Below are 9919 nucleotides of genomic sequence, written 5' to 3'. Positions count from 1 at the left end.
GAAAGTCAAAGCAGTGGATATCACAGTGGATATCTCGATGGATCTTCATCAAATTCAAACCAGGCTGTTGCAAAGAATTTATTTCAATGCAACATCGCTATAGACTTAAAGAACGCTCAAAATTTCAGCGAGGAGTCTGCTAAACAACAAATGGTTTTCTTGACGTCGGTGTTAGAATCTTATGAAGGTCTTGTAGCAGGGAAGATTGGCAACACCAACCAAACAAAAGAGGACTATGATCAAATAGATCCTGAAGAAATGGGACTGATTGACATAAGGTGGTGCATGGCCAGTGCTGTTCGTCGAGCACAACGTTTCATGGAAATAACTGGCAGGAAGACAATTGGTGGACCATCTACCAAGTTGGGCTTTGATAAGTCCAAGGTGACATGCTTCAAGTGTAAGTAGAAAGGTCACTTCAAATGTGAATGCAGAAACGCATATGCTGATGAGTCTAAGAACCCATTCAGGGAAGATTACTACAAGAAGGCGATATATCATCAAAACAAATCGGAGCCGCCAAGAATGAAGCAATTGAAGAGAACAAAGAGAAATCTAGAACTCTTGCGGTGATTTATGATGATGAGGGTTATGACTGGAGTGAACTGTTACCGGAGGAAGATGCGGTTGGTTACGCTTTCATGGCAAAGAATGAACCTGTTCCGTGGAAAGACACCAGAACTGAAGAACAAAAGTATAATTACAGAAGGTTGTTGGCAACAAACAAAATGATCAGAATATCTGGTATCTTTTCGGTAGCAAAGAGAGCAAATAGATGGGATCCAGACAGAGAGTGTTATCTTGACCCATATGGAAACATTGCTATTGATCATAACACTCTTGATTTAGAGGCCATAATCAAAGAGTTAAAAGATGATGATGATTATTGGTAGAATAAATGGTGGGGAACTGGAGACGAGAAAGAGAAAGAAGAGAAAGAGAAGAAGGAGAAAGAAGAGAAAGAGAAGTCAAAGACGGTTGATACTGGGATCATTGACACTACTCAGGAGATGACTGCTGAAAACCTTGGAAAGATGGCTGACAAGGTGTTGACAGCTAAGGCGATTGAGGTAGATTCTAAATCCGTCTCTGAGTCTAAAAGCCAGTCAGTTCTACACGTCAACGACTGAATCAGGTAAGAAAGTCAATGGGGATGTTGATTGCAAAAATTGCATCAAAGAATGCAAATTTTGTAATACGGTCACGTATCTTAACGGTAAGAAGGTTGAAGATCTGACAGCGAAAGTCAGAAACGTTGAGAATCAAATTCTTGATCGTGACAAGATGGTTAAAGCTTCAACTGAACGGATAAAAGAATTAACTAACAAAATTGAAAATGATAAAACTAATCATGAAAGGATTAGGCAAGAAAATGAAAAGTTAGTTCTTGAAAACAGTCAAATTACTGAAAAATTTGAGAAGCTTAAAACCAAAATGAAAGATAATGATGATCGAAACGGTAAAACTTATAAAGAAAATGTTCAACTGAAAACTGTACTTAGATTAAAAGAAGAATCAATCAACGAACAACTGGATGAAATCGCTAAATTGAAACTTAAAGTTCAAGAGGCTGAAATTGAAAATGAGCGAATCCAGTTGAAGCTTAACAGTTACAACTCCGCAAGCTTTGTTTTGCAACACATTGTTCCCAAACCCATCGGGGAAAACAAAGCAGGCGAAGATGTGTACTCCGATGGAACTGAGGTGGGTTTTCATCAAGTTCCACCGCCAATTCTTGAAAATTATACGAAAAAGCAATCTGGGTTGGTTGAAATCGAGGAAGAGAATGAAGTTAAACTTCCAGAGAACATTGATGTTACTTTTACATCATCTGATGATAGTGTTTAGACTGAGATTGTTAAGAGCACAGCTGAAAGTGTTTTAATGTCTGATTCAGCTGAAGATGATGGATGTTTTCTGGACAAATACATTCCGAAACAAAAATCCAAAAACAACTTAAATGATGAATCTACTCTTGTCATGTACAAGATGTCGGGATCTGATAAGTTGTATTCGGATTCAGAGTTTCCAATTGAGAATGTGAATGTGAAAAAGTTATCAAATGTTTTCAAGTTGGTCGAAGTTGAATTGTCGGAAGTGAACAGTTTGGGTCAAACAAAGAGACAAATGAATTTTGAAAAAGATAAATCATACTACAAGAAACCTGTTATTCCACCACGTTTTTATAATAACAAGAATCGAAACAATTGGAGTTATCAAAAGAGAAATGTTCAAAACAAGAGGTTTGTTGAAAAGAAAAAGTTTGTGAACAGTTCGAGTTCACTTGATGATGAAGAGAAAGAAATTTTTTCAAAATCGAATGAAGAATTTTTTGAGAAAAGAGCTTCACAGGCTCAATCTGAAGGCACAAGTCGAGTTGTTGACACTCGAACATGTTTTAGATGTAATCAAGTTGGTCATGTTGCACGAAAGTGTACCAACGCGAAGCCTAAGATTGAGACTGTGAAGATTCAACAGAAGAAAGTTGAGGTGAAGGGTAAAACACAAGTGGTTGTTGAGAAAAAGAGTGTGAAAAATGACAACACCAAAGTGAAAAATGAACCCGTAAAGAAAGTGGTAACTAAAAATGACAAATTTTACAATCAGGTAGCATTATCTCAACAAGTTTGGAAACCGAAAACTGAGAAAAAGATTTCACCTTCTGAGGATTCAATTCAGATTGAATATGATGCAAATTTTCCACCTTTGAAGGCTGAAAACTTTAAAATTCAAATTGCGAGAGTTAAAAGTGTCAAGGTTACACCCAAGACTGATGAGGCTTGGGTGGACACAATGTTCGACAAAACAGTTTGCATTGCCGGAGCTTCCTTGATCGCGAAGCATGAATCAGCATCTTTATTGAAGTGTTTGAATCATGTTGTTATATGTGCAGGATCTTCCGAGATTAGTTTCACGCTGGATTATGGACAGTGGAGCATCTCGACATATGACAGGGAAGACTGCATTGTTATATGATGTGAAGAATATCAATGGAGGTTATGTTGGTTTTGCGGGTAATCAAGGAGGAAGGATTATTGGTGAAGGAATGTTATCCAACAGGATTGTGACGTTTGAAAGAGTTAACTACATTGCTGAGCTGGAGAACAATCTGCTGAGTATCTCGCAGATTTGTGACAGGATGTATACCACTCACTTCACTGATAAAGAATGTTTGATCTTGAAGCCCGGATTTGTTATTCCTGAGGAATGGATTATCATGAGGGCACCAAGAGTTAATGATCTGTACGTGTTGGATATGAGCGTAGCTACTACAACCACGGGTCAGGCTCTTTGTTTCGTGTCCAGAGCAACTGAAAAAGATTCGAGATTGTGGCACCGTAAGATGGGACATATACATCTTAGAAAAATGAATCACTTGGTGCACAATGATTTAGTTCTTGGAGTTCATGTCAAAGGTTTTCATCTGGAAGGGGAGTGTATTAGCTGTGTTGAAGGCAAGCAGAAGAAAAAGTCACACCCTACAAAACAAGTCAATTTAGTCTCAAGACCCCTGGAGAGACTTCACATGGAATTATTTGGTCCGGTGAATGTCAAGAGTATTACAGGAGACAAATATTGTCTTGAGGTTACTGATGATTATTCCAGATTTTCGTGGGTTTCTTTCTTGAAGACGAAAGATGAAACGTTTGATAGTTTGATGGCGTTGTTCAAAAGAATTGAGAATCTGTACCAAAGGCGTATCAAAAGAATTCGAAGTGTAATGGTACTGAGTTCAAGAACAGCAAGATGGAAGAATTTTGTGATAAGAGAGGTATTTTGCATGAATTTAGTGCTCCGTACACTCCGCAGCAGAATGGAGTCGCAGAACGCAAAAACCGGACACTAATCGGGACGGCTAGAACTATGCTCGCAGATTCAAAGTTACCAATAAATTTTTGGGCTAAAGCTGTTTCCGCCGCATGCTATACGCTCAACAGAGTTCTCACTGTCAAAAAGTTCAACAATACATGCTTTGAGTTAATCAGTAACCGCAAACCTAATTTGAAGTATCTTGAACCGTTCGGGTCACCCTGTGCTGTTCTAGAGCCTTATGGAAAATTTGGTCCGAAGTGCATTGAGGGTATATTTGTTGGTTATGCAAGTCCTTCGCGACGTGTCTTCGTTCCAAGTTAGAAGCAGATTATTGAAGCAGCAAATGTTGAATGTCAAGGTTATACTATGCCGCCACAAAATCCAGGAGATTCATGGCGATATCATTATGACAAGTTGTGGGATTCGTTTGATATGAGAGAAGAATCAGAGGAAGAAGAAGACTTCTTTGATGAGTTGGATATTTTGCGTGAGTACGAGTCACAGCAAAGGTTCCCAGCTGAGTATTCGAGGCGACCACGGGAAACTTCAAATGACGATGAAGCAGGTCCGATTTATGTCGGTGAACACGATGATGTCCAACAAAATGAAGTTGCTCAAGATAACCAGTCGGATCAGAATGATAATCAAGAATCTGAGAACATGCCGATCTTTAATCATGGAGATTCAGATTCTGAGGGGGAGCAGATTCAGGATTTAAGTCAAACAAACCAAATGGGTGAACAAGGTGCAAATCAAAATGTTACTAATCTGGAGGGCGATGTGGATGTTCCAAGCGAAGCAATGCCGCGAACTCTTTCATATCATCCAGAGGAGTTGATCATAGGAGAATTGCAATCAGGCGTTCGCACGAGACGTCAAATTGACCAGGGCCTTACATGTTTTTACTCTACAGTAGCACCTTTACAAACTGAATTTTCATTGAGTTGTTTTATTTCGCAGATCGAACCAAGAACTTACAAAGAGGCGCTTACTGAAGACTCTTGGGTCATTGTGATGCAAGAAGAGTTAAGTCAGTTTGAAAAGTTGGGTGTGTGGAAGCTAGTGGATTTGCCGGATGGTCATAGAAAAATCAATACAAAATGGGTATTTAAGTGAAAGAGAGATGACAGAGGAGTTGTCGTTCAAGGCTTTAGTCAACAGGAGGGGATTGATTTTATAGAAGTCTATGCTCCTGTGGCACGACTAGAGGCAATCAGAATTTTCGTTGCATTTGCGTCTTGGAAGAACCTCAAAGTATATTAGCTAGATGTAAAATCGGCGTTTCTTTATGGGAAGGTCAAAGAGGAGGTTTATGTCGGTCAGCCGCTGGGATTTACCGACCCAATCCACAAAAACAAGGTCTACTTGCTGGACAAAGCGCTGTATGGTTTACACCAAGCCTCGAGAGCTTGGTACGAGACTTTGTCTCAACACCTACTAGCCAACAGTTTCATACGTGGAAAAGTGGATGCCACTCTCTTCACTAAAGAGGTCGACGGACATCTTCTGATAGTTCAGATTTATGTGGACGATATAATCTTTGGGTTGACGAATGAGAATCTGTGCAAAGATTTCGAACAGGTGATGAAGCAAAAATTCGAAATGTCATCAATGGGGGAGATGAAATTCTTTCTGGGTTTACAAGTTGAACAACTACCTGAGGGAATTTTCATTCACCAGACGAAGTACGTTCATGATATTCTAGAGAAATTTGGGATGTCAAGTTCTACTCCTGCTGCAACCCCACTTGCAACAAATCATGGGATTCACCCAGATCTCACCGAAGACAGGGCTGATGAAACGTTTTATCGATCCATGACAGGTTCTTTAATGTACCTAACTGCTTCAAGTCCTGATATCATGTACCCAATGTGCCTCGCAGCAAGATATCAATCTAACCTGAGAGCTTCGCACATGATTATTGTGAAGAGGATGTTACGCTACCTGAAAGGAACTACTTCATTGGGGTTGTGGTATCCTAGAACAGGCGACTTTACGCTCGAAGGGTATTCCGATTCGGATTTCGGATGCTGCAAAGTCAATTCAAAATCAACAACTGCAGGATGCCAGTTCTTTGGACCTAGGTTAGTCACCTGGCAGTGTAAGAAACAAACGTCTGTGGCGCTATCTACATGTGAAGTGGAGTATGTTTCTGCTAGCAGTTGCTGCTCTCAGATCCTGTGGATACAGCAACATATGTGCGACTACGATTTGCAGTTTCTTAACACACCTCTTTTTGTTGATAATGAGGCCGCTATAAATATAACAAAGAATCCAGTACATCACGCTAAAACTAAACACATAGAAATTCGTCATCACTTTATTCGTGATTGTTTCGAGAAAAAGTTGATACGAATTGAGAAAATCCACACCAATGAACAAAAAGCTGATTTACATACCAAAGCTTTTGATAAGAATCGGTTTAAATATTTGTTAAAACTTAATGGTATGAAGCTTCTTTCGGTGTCGGATGGTATTATTGGCGTTGATGAGATTACTGTTTCGGATGAAGATGAGAAACAATCTGCAATGGTTTGTCGATTTTTTTCTTGTTTTGGTATTTAGGGAGAGTAGATGTAAATAGTTTATTTTCAGAAAATACAAAAACAGTAAAAAAATGCAAAAATACAAAAACATGATAAAATTTCAAAATCCAAAAACAATAGAAAACTGAAAAAGAGCTTGTGTAAAAAGGGAAAATGATAGTACATCGGCTAGACAGTTACAGTACGCTAAAGAATTGTAAAGATTATATGAGTTAAACAGTCTCACTGATGATGTGTCGATAGGTTTTCGCACAATTAGTAGATTTATTCGAGATATAAACCTAAAATTTCAAACTTGCGAAATTCGTGGGGAACACTACTTGGATATATAGGTAACCCCTGAAATCTCTTTTGAAAGGTCCCATATTCTGAGATACTAGGTCTTTATACTCAGTGATATCTGGGGTATTATTCCGGGACTTCTGCTGAATGGAAGTTCTGACCTAGTCCCTGAATAATACTTTCTGCTTTGCTTGAAATATAGCACCACCCTCAGCATAAAAAACGATGAAACATTGCAAAATGCTAATCGTGTGCTATTGTAACTAAAAGATCCTCTAAAGGGGACACACCGAAAAGTCGAAGCCGTCATCTCTCTGCGTATACGGAAGTATCGACCTGAGCTCTCACGGCCCTCGCATTTAACCCCTGACAGATATCAGCTGTGGTATACTCACCTGTAAGACTGAATATTTGGGATTCTGGATACGAGAGTATATTCAAGAGGTGGGACACATGAATGAGCTAAGTTCTTAAGACATCTAATTCGTATCCTGAGTAAATTGAAATTTGTGTGAGAATTTAAGATGGATCAGAATATCGATAATCGAGGTGAATTGTTTAAGTCTGAGTATGATATGAAGCTTAACGGTACTTGTAGTTTGTCTGAAAAGCTGATATGATTCTCTGACACGCTCGCCAAAAATATGTTTGTAAATAGTTTATTTTGTTTACATTCTGCATTTTAAGTTTCTGTATTTCATTTCTTAGTTTTGAACACTTTATTAAAAATCCAAAAAGATTTTTCATTTCTGCTTTATTTTTTTCAAACCAAAGTGGAGAGTTAATCGTTGGATTCTCGAAGATTGAAGCAGATGCAGGAAAAGTTCTGAGCTGAAGAATGAGGAGAGCTTATCTTATCGGAGTTTGAGATGTTAAAAAGTTAAAACAAGTTCATTAATTTGATGCTTGTTATTTTCAAAAAAATGTTCGAAGATGTTTATCAAAATCAGTTTGTAACGTCAAAAGATCAACGAAGGTCATTAAGTTGAACTTGGTAGATTAATTGAGTAATCACGGTCATTAAATTGGACCTGAATACTTGAGTGGATTTCTAGAACTGATAGATTGTGTGTTTTTGTTAAAAGATAAGTTTGTAATGTTTGATGTTTGAGACATAGGTTTTGGACTTCATCATTCCATGGGAGCTAATTGTTAAAGCTTGAACCAGATCAAGACCTCAGATTCTAGCATACTGAGAGGGGGAGTCTGTGAAAGGGGGAGTCTGGATCAACAGTCAAAGAGGAAGTTTGAAGATAGAGCCAGGAAGTGATTCTGAACCTGTGAAGATAGAATTTTTACTATGAGAAGACAGAGTTGGAGAAAAGACCAAGATTGAAGACTCGGAGCAGAAGACTTCGTCAACATCCAAGGGGGAGTCTGTTGGTGCACTGAATGTCTGTTGACTACGTCTGTATTGAGTCTTAGGTCTAGATAGGTTGTACGGAGTCAAAAAACAGGTTTTGTATAGTTAGAGGTTAATTTCGCTCCTAATGACTGGTAGGTCATTAGAAGCGAAATCAGTTAGACATGTTATTTCGCTCCTGGTGCTTAGTATGTTAATTTCGCTCATAGGTTCATTAGGGGTTTCGCCCTAAATCAGCACATGGGGTTTCGCTCCTAGGTGTCTGGAGCGAAATCAGAACAGTATAAATACCTAGTGTGTGATTTCGCTTAAGTAAGTCTTTGGAGCGAAATCTAAGTTGAGGTGCTGCCGGATTTTTGTCAGAATACATTGTAAAAGCTTGGATTTCAGTAATATAAGAGGAAATTAAGAAGAAAAGCTATTGTTACTTTGTCTACACTGATTCTGCCTTTGTACACATAGATGAACTGCCTTAACTGACTATTTAGGGTCATAGAATGGTCCAACAAAAGTTCACTGTTCATTTCTGATTTCATCTAATCTTCATCTCAAACCTATGTCCTTATGCTTATAACCACTTCTATGGTTAGTTAGGCTTAAAAACAAGGTTGAGACATTCAAAATCAAATGTTAAACCTCATATACATTCTGTTTTGTTTAGGGTTTTTAACCCACAAGTAAGGTTCAAGTCAAAGACTTAATGTAGGTGTGATTATGGACTAACTTGGGTTGTCCAACAGCAAATCCCCACATTGCTTGATGATTTCTTATAGTGTAGTTGTTTATATTCTTGTATTATTCATAGTTCATGACACTCCTTGTATGTTTTTACATCAAGTGTAGTGGTGAACACTTAGAGGTACCTAAATGGAAGACTTCTCTTCCTACCTCCTACATGATTTCCATGAAACTTAGAGGTACCTAAATGAAGATTCAATCATCTACCTCATGCTTGACTATTGGACATAATACTATATAACCTAAATAACACGTATATATATACTCTTCACATTCGAACCTTGATGATGAACTTGGGTTCATTCGTCAAAGTGTTAGAATAACATCATCTAAGACATAAGACTTGTTATGATTCTAATGAGTATACTACTCATGAAAACATTAACCCTTGAGGTTTCATAGTGTCAAAAACAAGTATTTTGTGTTAAAGGATGATTATTTTCGTATACATATGTTCTTGTGATTTAATTTCCTAAATCCTTAATCTACCGTTAACCTCTGAAACTCATGCACTTTGTTTCTTCGCGTAGAAGGACTTGGTGTTCCAACCTCCCATAACAACTCATTCGCGGATTCACAAGTAGAAGACTTGCAGAACCGTGAGTATACTCGCAACCCCATTTTTTATGTTTACCACTTTTGGGGTGTAACATGTTAATTTATAAAACCACACATAACTTATTCTTGATGCAATGCATGAAAAAAATCCTTATACATGAATACTATGTTGTTATACTTGATGCTTATACGTGGATCATACTTATGTGATATACTATAGTCATTAGCTTTATACGAGCCTCCATTTGACATGTATAGCACTATAGGAGTAACGCACCGACCGTAAACTAGTGGTCATGTTGAATTATATCATTTTGCGTAAACAGAGGGTTGACTAGAAATATTGCATGCCATGTTATGTTGATCTTGTATAAACTAAGTTGCCATGTGGATTCGTTTTTATACTTTTAAACTTATGCTTGTACTTATTCTTAAACTTGTATACTCGCCTTTGCTTTTGCATTGAATTGTATTTTAAACATGTTACAGGTTGAGGATTGATGATGCTATGAAATGGATTAGCAATGATGCCTAAATACTCACTTAGACATTTAGGTTTAAAGTGTTGTATCAAATTTTGTTATGTTTATGTTATGAACAATGTTGTTATTTGAATTTT

The sequence above is a fragment of the Helianthus annuus genome, chromosome 12 (genome assembly GCF_002127325.2).
Source record: "Helianthus annuus cultivar XRQ/B chromosome 12, HanXRQr2.0-SUNRISE, whole genome shotgun sequence".
In the NCBI taxonomy this organism is placed as follows: Eukaryota; Viridiplantae; Streptophyta; class Magnoliopsida; order Asterales; family Asteraceae; genus Helianthus; species Helianthus annuus.
This window is presented reverse-complemented; position numbering follows the sequence as displayed.